The sequence below is a fragment of the Pinus tabuliformis genome, chromosome 8 (genome assembly GCF_031772625.1).
Source record: "Pinus tabuliformis cultivar Carrire ecotype Pingquan chromosome 8, CPIR1, whole genome shotgun sequence".
Lineage (NCBI taxonomy): Eukaryota > Viridiplantae > Streptophyta > Pinopsida > Pinales > Pinaceae > Pinus > Pinus tabuliformis.
The window spans coordinates 60,709,864-60,720,465 of NC_142294.1; positions in this window are offsets into that span (position 1 = coordinate 60,709,864).

Genomic DNA, 10,602 nt, shown 5'->3' on the forward strand with positions numbered 1-10,602 from the left:
CTGAAGTCAAGGCTTGGTGTGGTGTGATTCTTACATTTAGCTTGTACAAACCTCCAACTCTAATACCTGATGCAATTGGATTCATATGATCCAACAGATCCTTGATAACACAATAAGAATTAAAAAATTCTACCTTAAGATTATGATATGTTATCATAGAGACAGAGATCACATTCTTCTTAATTCCCGGTACATACATCACATTTTGAATATGCCTAATATTACCATCAAGGTATACCACAGGAATATTTCCATACCCCTTAATTGGGAACCCTTTTTCATCTCCAAGGTAGATATTAGCACCACTGTTGGTTTCTTTAAAGTTTTCAAACCAATGTCTGTTACCTATCATGTTAGTGGAAGCTCCTGAATCCACAAACCAAATTTTTTCTTCATCATTCTTGTCAGAGAAAGCATAATCAAATACAAACAATATGAGATTCTGATTCTGATCTTCATTAGCAAAGTGCTCTGCATGCTTCTTCTGTCTGTGTCGAGTTTCATAAAACTTCTTCTTATAACAATTCCTGGCCATGTGACCAGATTTACCACAATAAAAACATTTGATCCAGAATAATTTCTCGTTGAAGACTTACCTTGTGCTGGCACTGGAATTTTCTGTGGTGTACCACTACCTTTTTGACCTGCTCCTAATTTCCCTCTGAAAGGATTTTTCTTTGCCATCAATGTGAGATTTGAAGTGTGGGGCTTTAGATTCATCCTCCTCTTCTCTTCCTGTAGCAGGATCTGTGAGAGCTCTTCAAATGTGGGGGCTTTCTCCCTCGCTGACAACCCTGTAATGAACATCTAATAGTCATCAGTCATACCATTTAGGGTAATCGTGACAAGATTTGTGTTCGACAATTTTTCCCTTATATTTTCCAACTTATCTTTTAGGTCTTTGATTCAAGAGATATATACAGAAATCGTTTCACTCTCCTCCATTCTGATAGAGAGTAACTTACTTTTCAGGAACAATACACGATTTATATTTTTTATCTCATACAACTCCTTGAGAATTGTCCAGATATCATTTGCTAATTTGCTAATTTACATTCTCTGATGTCAGGAATAATACAATCCTTTAGTGACATCTTCAACAATACTTTTGCTTTTTTCTTGCTATTCTCCCAATCCTGGATTGTTGTAGTCATTCCACCACTGCTTATGGTCAACTTCACTTCATCTCCAATTACAATGACCACACACTCAAACCTTCAAGCAGTGTTTGTAATTTAAACTTCCAATTTGTGTAGTTCGTCCCGTCAAGCTTATTGCTTTCATTGAGATACGCTTCTACCATATGATTGTTCATAATGATAGATCGATTTATGGATCCGCCTTAAAAAAACCTTCTAGAGAGATACCTAAGAAAAAACTTCAATCTGCAACAATTGATCAAAGGGCGATCTCAAAACAAACTTCAACCACCAACGATCTTACACTATTGTGATCTCACCATGCATGCTAAGTATGTAGGGGACACTTTATAAAAATTTGTGTGATCAATCTCCCAATAGATTGCACATTGAAAAATTCAAAAAAAAAATTCACACGATCCAGCAAAGTAATCATGCTCCTCCGCACCATTCTTCTTATGCTCAATGTTCCAACGTGTCAAGAGCTCTGATTGCACCACAATAGGCACAAACTTGTCCTTGAATTGCACCCTGTTTGCCGATGGATCTTCTTAAGCTGTGGGCAGATCCATAGCATGAGAAAGCACCATCGCCACCCTCACAACATTAGCATAGGGATTAGGCGCAATCACTTGTGGATCAGAATCCTTGTGGGATCAGGCACAACTCTGATCATGAGTTTCTCCTTGACCGAATGAAGGAAGTGATCAGGCGCAGTCGTTGGATGCGTCACATGATGACAATGACAAGGATAAATTCTCCAGCAGTGACAATGAGAATAGTGCCCAACAATCCTCACACCAGCAATCTCAGCAACCACAATTCCACTGTGGGTCTGTAGGTCGAACCACTAAACCAATGAATCATACCATGTGATAAGCAATTAGCAGCAAGCGATCACCAATCCTCACGGCCCGAACAATGCCTGCACACCTTGATCGGACGCTCAGAAGATGTATGCTCAGGCTCTCTAGTCTTCTGACTGCTCCTGGTTATCCTCAAGCCAATCTCGCATGCTCCTTCACCCATGAAGACTGACCACACTAAGAACTCCTCCATTTGGCAAACAATTCTTCTGACTGTTCAAACTGCACAACGCTTCAACTTTGATCAAAGACACAACATAGCTCACAGAATCAACCCGCCAGCTCGACCACGAAACAGATCCACAAGGCATCAACTCACCATAGCAGCAATGCGTAATCCAGAGGTCGGATCTACGCCTATCGGGCGTGCTTAAGAGAAATTGTTAGAGTAAAGGGCAAACAACATGATTTTTTAAGCCAAATTTTGCGATGCTCCAATTTACCTCAGAGAAAAAAAAAACTCTCTTGTTATTCCTCAACACTTCACCTCCTTGCCAGGCCTTCTTCGCACCAGTCATCAGAGGCCACAATACTTCTATTTAGGCACTCTCAACTGCCAAAACTCACCAACTCTAATACCATGTTAAAAATGAAAGAAACAATATATTCTAAAACATAGCAGCTCACAGGTGAACAAGTTGTACCTGGAGACTACCTTACAGAGAACGCTCTACATTGATTATTATTCATCAAGAAGATATAATGTAGTTTTAATATAGTGAAAACGTAAGAGAAATGGATAAATGAATATTGACAAGCTAAATCAATATGTTCATTCAACGCAATGTATCTAGGGAAAATTTTAAGAACCCCCCAAAATTTACATGTATAATAAATGGGCGAATCTCCATGGTATATAGGAAAAATGGAAGGTGATTTTATCAATAATATGATATGTATATATAACTTTTTGGCGAATCTCTCACCAGGCATGGCAAATATTTTACTCAATTATAAAATCTTTTGTTTATTGAATACACAAATGAAATCATTGCATTTCTTTAAAATATCTTTTGAAATCAAAATTACCAAAATTACATATCGATAACCTAGTGGGTGTAGGATAAAATTCACCCATGCCATTCACAGAAAGCATGAGAAAAAACTTAATACTATATATAAAACCAAGAAAAATTCAAAGCCATTCACAGAAAGCATGAGAAAAAACTTAATACCATATATAAAACCAAGAAAAATTCAAATTCATCACTTCTAGGGACCTCCTAACCACCTTGCCAATACACAAGTATTTCCTGTTTTGCAATTAGAAAAATTACCCAAACTACAATCTGTTACTAGTGCAATCAATCCATTCTTTTTAGCCCTGGATTTGTTTTAGTTTAAAACAGAAGTATACAAATATACTTGTCCAATGTCTATGCTTTAACCATTCACCTTAAGATGTTTTTACAATATAATTTCATAAATCTATTTAATATCTTCATTATCATAAAAACCAACCTATATCCATCTTAACTCCACATCTACCACTCTGAAGGGGATGAAATCTATTTATCCCTCTTAGCACTTGGTAGACCCAGAATTAAGATGGATCTAAGATGATAGAATTTCCCCTTTAAATAGTCTATGCTCACATAAATACCATGGTATTACCATGGGTCAATACCATGGGTTATCATAAACCTGGAGCTTAAAAATTACTATTAGTAATTTATAAAAATTAATAAAATTAATAGTTATTTTTATTTTATTTTTTATTTTAACCAAGCTAAAATGTTTAACATACAACATCCATTTTTACTCTTGATCAGATCAAATATTTTTTCACTCTATGCTAGTTTGCATATCACGATATTTGATACCTCTCATGGGTTAGTAGATCCACAGTAAAGATGGATCTATGCTGGTTTAATTCCCCAATTTAAATAGGCTACATTCTAGGTGAATACCACGGGTCAATACCATGTGCCATTTTGGTGAATACCATGGTTCAATACCATGTGCCATTTTTATTTTTATTAATACTAATATTAGGGTTAATAATGTTTTTTTTGCATGGTATTAATAGCAATCCAGTCCATGGTATTTGTCCCATAGTATTTTGCCCATAGGTTTCACCTAAATATAACACATTCGTGACTTATGGAGTAAATATAAAAAAATGTTTTATTTGTTTACCATACCTCTCGTTTATTTGTATTTTTATTAATTTACTATAAGACTTTTACAAATATGGTATTTGGCCCATAGGATTCACTTAAATAAAGCCTTTGAGCCTTCATAAATAGAACGAGGGTAATGGACTAAATATAGAAAGAGGTTTTATTTATTTACCATGCATCTAATTTATTTATATTTTTATTTATTTACCATACCTTTTGATTAAGTATAAAAAGACGTTTTATTTATTTACCATACCTCCACTTTACTTATATTTTTATTTGTTTACACCCTTGCATGTATATAAGGTGGCTTATGGAGTAAATATAAAAAATATTTTATTTATTTACCATACCTCTCATTTATTTATATTTTTATTAATTTACCATACCTCTTTTATAAATATGGTATTTGGGCCTTTGGCCCATAGGATTCACTTAAATAAAACCTATTCTTGAAAATGGGGAATGGATTCACTTAAATAAAACCTATTCTTGAAAATGGGCGAATGGAAGGTTGTAACTCCTAATATCAAGGGCTAAATTTACCTTTTTTACCCTCTCCCTTAAAATAAAGTGGGCTATTTGAGGTGATTTGTAAAAATGTACTATGATACAAAATATTCGCCCACTAAAAATTTAAAACCCCTTAATTTCGCCAAAGGGCGAACATTCGCCCCTAAAATTTTCTATGAATGTATCCCTTTTTCATTCAACTTTACGTAACTGCCTCTCCTCTTTAATAAAATATGTTTTAATGTTTAATGGAAAATTTATTATTTAAATATAATATTTTAGTTTGAAGATAAAATTATTATAGGTTAAATTTTTTTATTATGCAAAATACAATGTCTTATTTTTCAAATTTTTTTACACTGTAAAATATAATGTGTTATTTTTATTGTTTAAATTGTATTTTTAAATGTTAAACAGAGTATTTATAAGATCAAATAAACATTATAATTTTTGAGATCGATATAAATTAGTTAATATAGATTTTCAAATAATTTATTCAAATCTCTTGTTGAAATATTTTTGAAAAGTATAAGATTTAAACATCTTATACATTTTTTACTTCTATTCATTTTGTTTTATTATAGAAGACATTATTTTTCTATTTAAAACATAATTTTTATTTTTATTTTAAAGGGGAACAAACAAAGACACAAACTTACACATCCCCCTCATATCTCGGCTCGATTATGTAAAATAATATTTTATAAGCCTAATCTAAGACGAAATGACTTTCTTCATGATATTTTTTCTAGTTAATTTTAATTAAAATCTAGAAGATAATTTTCAAAATTTGAGTTTAAGTTGTTTAATGTAGAATTCTTGTGTCCTATTACCCACCACCTGTGGGTAGTATCCATAGGAGAATTTTTTTCTCCTAAATGGTCCTTAGCCAGTAGCCTCTTGTAGCCACCAGATAGCTCGATATACCACTATCTTTGCCACTTGAACTAGTCATATGCTCCCTCACCCATCTATTATGATTGTATGTTTGAAGGTGTGCCTTTCAATCCCAAGGTATGGCTTTTCATTGTGTAGGTATATTGAAAATGTAGCAAGAAATCCCTAATTTAATTTTCCCTTGAATTAAATTAGGAGAAAGTCGAAATTCCACATCACAAGACAACTTGAATGAGTCAACTGAGTTGTTATCGCTTAGATAGTTTAATTAATTCAAGTTTAGGGCTGAAAGTTCAGGGCTTAACTTGAGTTGTGTACAATGATTCCTAAATTTTAGGAGCCTAGGTTGAGTTAATTTCAGTTGTGACAATTTAATTCAATTAAATTAAGTTAAGATCAGTTAAAATAGTTCCAACTATTGGAGGAACTAGTAGGAGGTCTAGTAGTGGGGTGCAACTTCAGTGTTCAACCAGTTAACTGATCAATCAACCTTAATTAACTCATGCATGCAGAGAATTCGAGTTACCCAATTGAGATTGGAGTTCAAGGGCAATGTACTATAAGTTGTAGACAATTCTAAATTGTATAGGGGGTGCATGTAGTCAGAGAAGGGCCTACAGGGATTGCACAATTCTAATTGGTAATTTACCTAATTAATAGGGGGTTAATTCCTTGAGGAACAACGCAAGGAAATAGGGACTTGAAAGACATGGATTTCGTTAAGTATTGACCAAATCTTGTCTAGGAAGTAGAGAGATAAATTATACTAGTGTAGAGGTTGCTTGGGCTTGAGTAAGAATTGCATTTCTTCTCTATTTTCCGACTAATACAATACATATAGAAAGGGGATTTTAGCAATTGCTTTCCCCTTAGATAAATCTATAAGAATATGTTATTGGATCTTGTCTCATGTTTATGTTATGATTTCTTGATCGTTTAATTGTTTCCGTTGATGAGTAGAGTATATTCAAGTCTTTTGTTTTAGAAAATTACATAATCGGTTTGAATCTACAAGGAATTTCTACTTGGTATCAGAGAAGGAATCACAATAGAAGAGAAGAATTCAAGTTTGTCTTTGCAGGTGAATCGAATTTGCAGCATCATTCTTTAGAGCCAGCAAGATGTCGTTTTATGGATTGAGACTCGAGTATGCCCTTGAGGGTAGCTCAAATTATATTGCTTGGAAGGACAGGATGGCTTGATAGTGTTGGAAGCTAACAGGCTGAAAGAATTCATAGACAATGATATTCCTAAGCTTCCAACAACTGATGCTCAAAATTTTGAAGAGTGGAAGAAATGTGTGGAAAAGGTGAGGAGGATCATACTAGAAGGAGCTCAATATTATATTGTTTCAAATATCCATAGGAAGAATACCCCATATGAAATGTGGCAAGCCTTGATAGACTTGTTTTAGAACAATGGTGACTAGAGGAAGCTAGCACTGAAGGACAAGCTTTGAAAGATCAAGATGGAAAAGGGCGACACAATACCATAGTACCTAAGCAGGTTCACCCAACGTCGGGTTGAAGTTGGGAGTGTTGGTATTATAGTTGTTGAAGATGGTCTGGTAAGCTTATCACTTCTAGGCCTTCCCAAGAGTTAGCACAACTACCAAGATTTGGTAAATGGGAGGGAGAAGCTACCACATTGGGAGTGATCATTTAAGGGAGGTATTTCCTTCCTATCAAAATGTCCCTTTCAGAAATTGGCCTATCATACTTTTTGGCGATCTTGGGAAACTAACTCCTGTGAAGGACATCCCAATGCATGTCGAGACATCGCGTGACAATGCCCTTTGACGCACCTTTGACACAATCATCACACTATCTACAATATTTCATCAATAGGGGACCGACCCTCTTCAAATTGCATTCTACCAATTGCTCACAAATCTCAGAAGTGAAACACCAACAATTGAAGATTGGAACCTTCTCATGTCAAGGAAAAATTCCTTTTTGTCAAAAAATGAGCAGCATGTATTTGACAGTGCAATCCACCTATATCCAACCAACTTAGTTATCACATTGCATAACAAACAGATGTTCAAAAAATAGAACATGCCAATTGCACGATGCTACAGAGAGAAAAGGAACCACCATCCTACTGGTACACACAAATATGATGAACAGTTGGATGCAAAAGTTCTTATTTGCAATGAATAACAAGTTTTCTTCACATGTAACTTGTGGGTTGAAGCACGTCTTGTAAACAGAGCACTTGGAAAGTAGTTTCCATTTTCTATGCACCTAGATCAAAACCGCCTCAATTACCATCATTTGTTGTTGTTGAATTCTTCCAATACAAATGCCCGCCATGGGATGCCTTGAACTCATCTTTTGTTCCAATTCCCCCAATAACACGAGGCTTTTGTAGGAAACTTCCCCTTTGAATGGAATGGGGTTTGACAATACATAAATCACAAGGGATGACATTACCAAAGGTGATAGTGGACAATGGAAACACAGACTGACAAGGCTTAACATTCACTACCATCTCTAGAGTTCACACCTTGGCTAATCTTCATATCTCTCTACCCTTTTCCTTCAGCTGCTACTCCTGCATGCAAGGAAATGCTTACATCAAACTTAGGCAACAAGAGGAATCCATGCTAGCATGAAAGTCTTTACAACTACCTACAGTTTGATCGCTCCATCTAGCCCCTTCTGATTTCATTTGAGTAAGCATATTTTTGATTCAATTTCACAATAGTTGCTTTCTTTCATAAATAGTTACTACAAAACTCAGTTAAAATGCTTGACAGGAAGAAACAAAAAACAAATCTGTTGTCACTTACTAGGAAATATATTTTTAGTTGTCCAAAAAGTAACTTGCCACAGAAGTTGGAAGCCATTTTTCAACATAGTAAAAGGACTCAAAAGATACTCTGAACAAGATTTCCAAACTATTGTGGCGCAAAATACAACATCCCCATTTTGACTGTATTATTATCATAATACTAATGGGAAAAACTATGTATTTGCAACTAACTTTTAGATCATTTGTTATTCCTTTTTTCCTTATGTTGTCTTGTTTTATTTTTCAATTTGACTTAATCTTATTTTTAAAGTTTATTTTATTATACATTAATTAGAATAGATTAAACAAATAGCCCCCAAGTCAAGGACTTATATTGCTGTTCGAATTTAACCCTTTTATATTGAACCAACGTTAAATGGGCCCTTTGAGTAATAACACACTGTCACAGTGTTTAACTGATACTTTGAAAACCTTTCATTCAAATTTCGCAAAAAAATATATAATGCACATCTTATATAATGAAAGCATATCAGAGCAATTGCATATCGACGTTTTTGTAATGTATTGCCCCTCCAAACCTTCGATTGCCGATATAGTGTTACCTCCCATCTCTGATTTGTTTAGATCTCCAGTGTGCAATATCACAAGACCTCCGATTCATTTAGAGCTCCAATACACAGACCAAATATGGGTATGCAATTCATTCAATTTAATATCTCATCCAATTTACGTTCCGATAAAGTTATAAAAAGAAGTTAATTATCATCAACATCCTTGTTTAATGTTAACAACTGTAGTCATGTAAAAACAATAGAGCTCAACTAATCTGGTAAGGAGGAGGGAAGTACCTGAAACCACGAAATGATGGAAAACCCTAGCACCATTGGAGCAAGTTGCAGACATGAGAATCTTACAGTGAAGAAACATAATGAGTGGTCAAACAATAAGAGTTGGGTGAGTTGGTTACCCTTATTGCCCCGTTGCAACCTATGCTGTTGGATCAAGCGGTGGAAAGATCAACAATAGACACAAGGTAAAGTGTCTCACGGGACTGACAGGGAATTAAAAAATGTACCCTAGGGACAGGGAATTAAACAAATGTACCCTAGGGATTGAGAAGCATCAGTAAAGTAGATATGATAACAACGAACATACGGTCAAGACATTAGTCTTGGGTATCATGATATCGATAAACATAACTACTGCAAACAAGTGGTATAACCTGCATTAAATACCCATTCCACACATTTAAGCAAGTTGTTAACATATAACAGAAAGTGAGATAGTTGGATTTTATTTGTTAATCATAGCAGGTTAAGAATTGATTAACTGAAGACAAATGTGTTGTTACTTCATTAATGTGTTAAGAAAGTACAAGGACTAATAGCTATAGTAAATCTATTAGATAAAAAAAAAAAAAAAAGGATGTCTATGTACATGTTACACTATTCCCTTTTTCTTCAACTTGAAGTAGTTGACTCGTCCTCTTTAATAGAATTTGTTTTAATGTTTAATGGAAAATTTAATATTTAAATATAATATTTTAAAGTGAAACAACTTTTATAACTTATTATTATTAATAAGTTTGTTTTTTAAATAAAAAATTAAACTAAATAAAAATTATAATTTGAAATTCCAACATTTCTTTTAATTATTTTAATATCAACATTATATAATGTTAATAAACTTATTTTTTAAAATGAAGGGGCATAGAATAAATGGTGATGGAGTGTACCATTAAGGTACTCCATGATGCGAAAGTTACCAATTCAAAATTTAGTGAGAAAAAATCCAGTCATGATTAAGGCTTAAGTGACCCTTAGATCCTTGAGTGATTTTCATAGATTAAATACCCCTAGTCATGATTTCAACAAAAAAAATAAACTCCTACTCAAAATACATAATTTAAAATTCTAACCATCTTAGCATCACCATTATCCCTTACCATCACCATTATATGATTAAAAATACTATGTAATGACTAATTAATCCTACCACCAACAATGTATGACAAAATATTTTCTAATAAATAAATTAAAATCCTTTTATACCGTATAATCCCTTTAATATGGAATAAGTTATGCAACCGGAAGAAAAAAAAAAAAAAAAATACTATGTAATGAATAATCAATCCTGCCATCAACAACAATACATGAGTAAGGATATTCTTTAATAGATATGTGGTGTGATTACGCTGAAATCCTTTTATAATTTAAAGTAATTAATATGGAGAAAGTAATATTAATACACATCTACACATCTTTTCCCTCTCTTCAGGGAGTGGATTAGTATTTCAATGAATGAGAA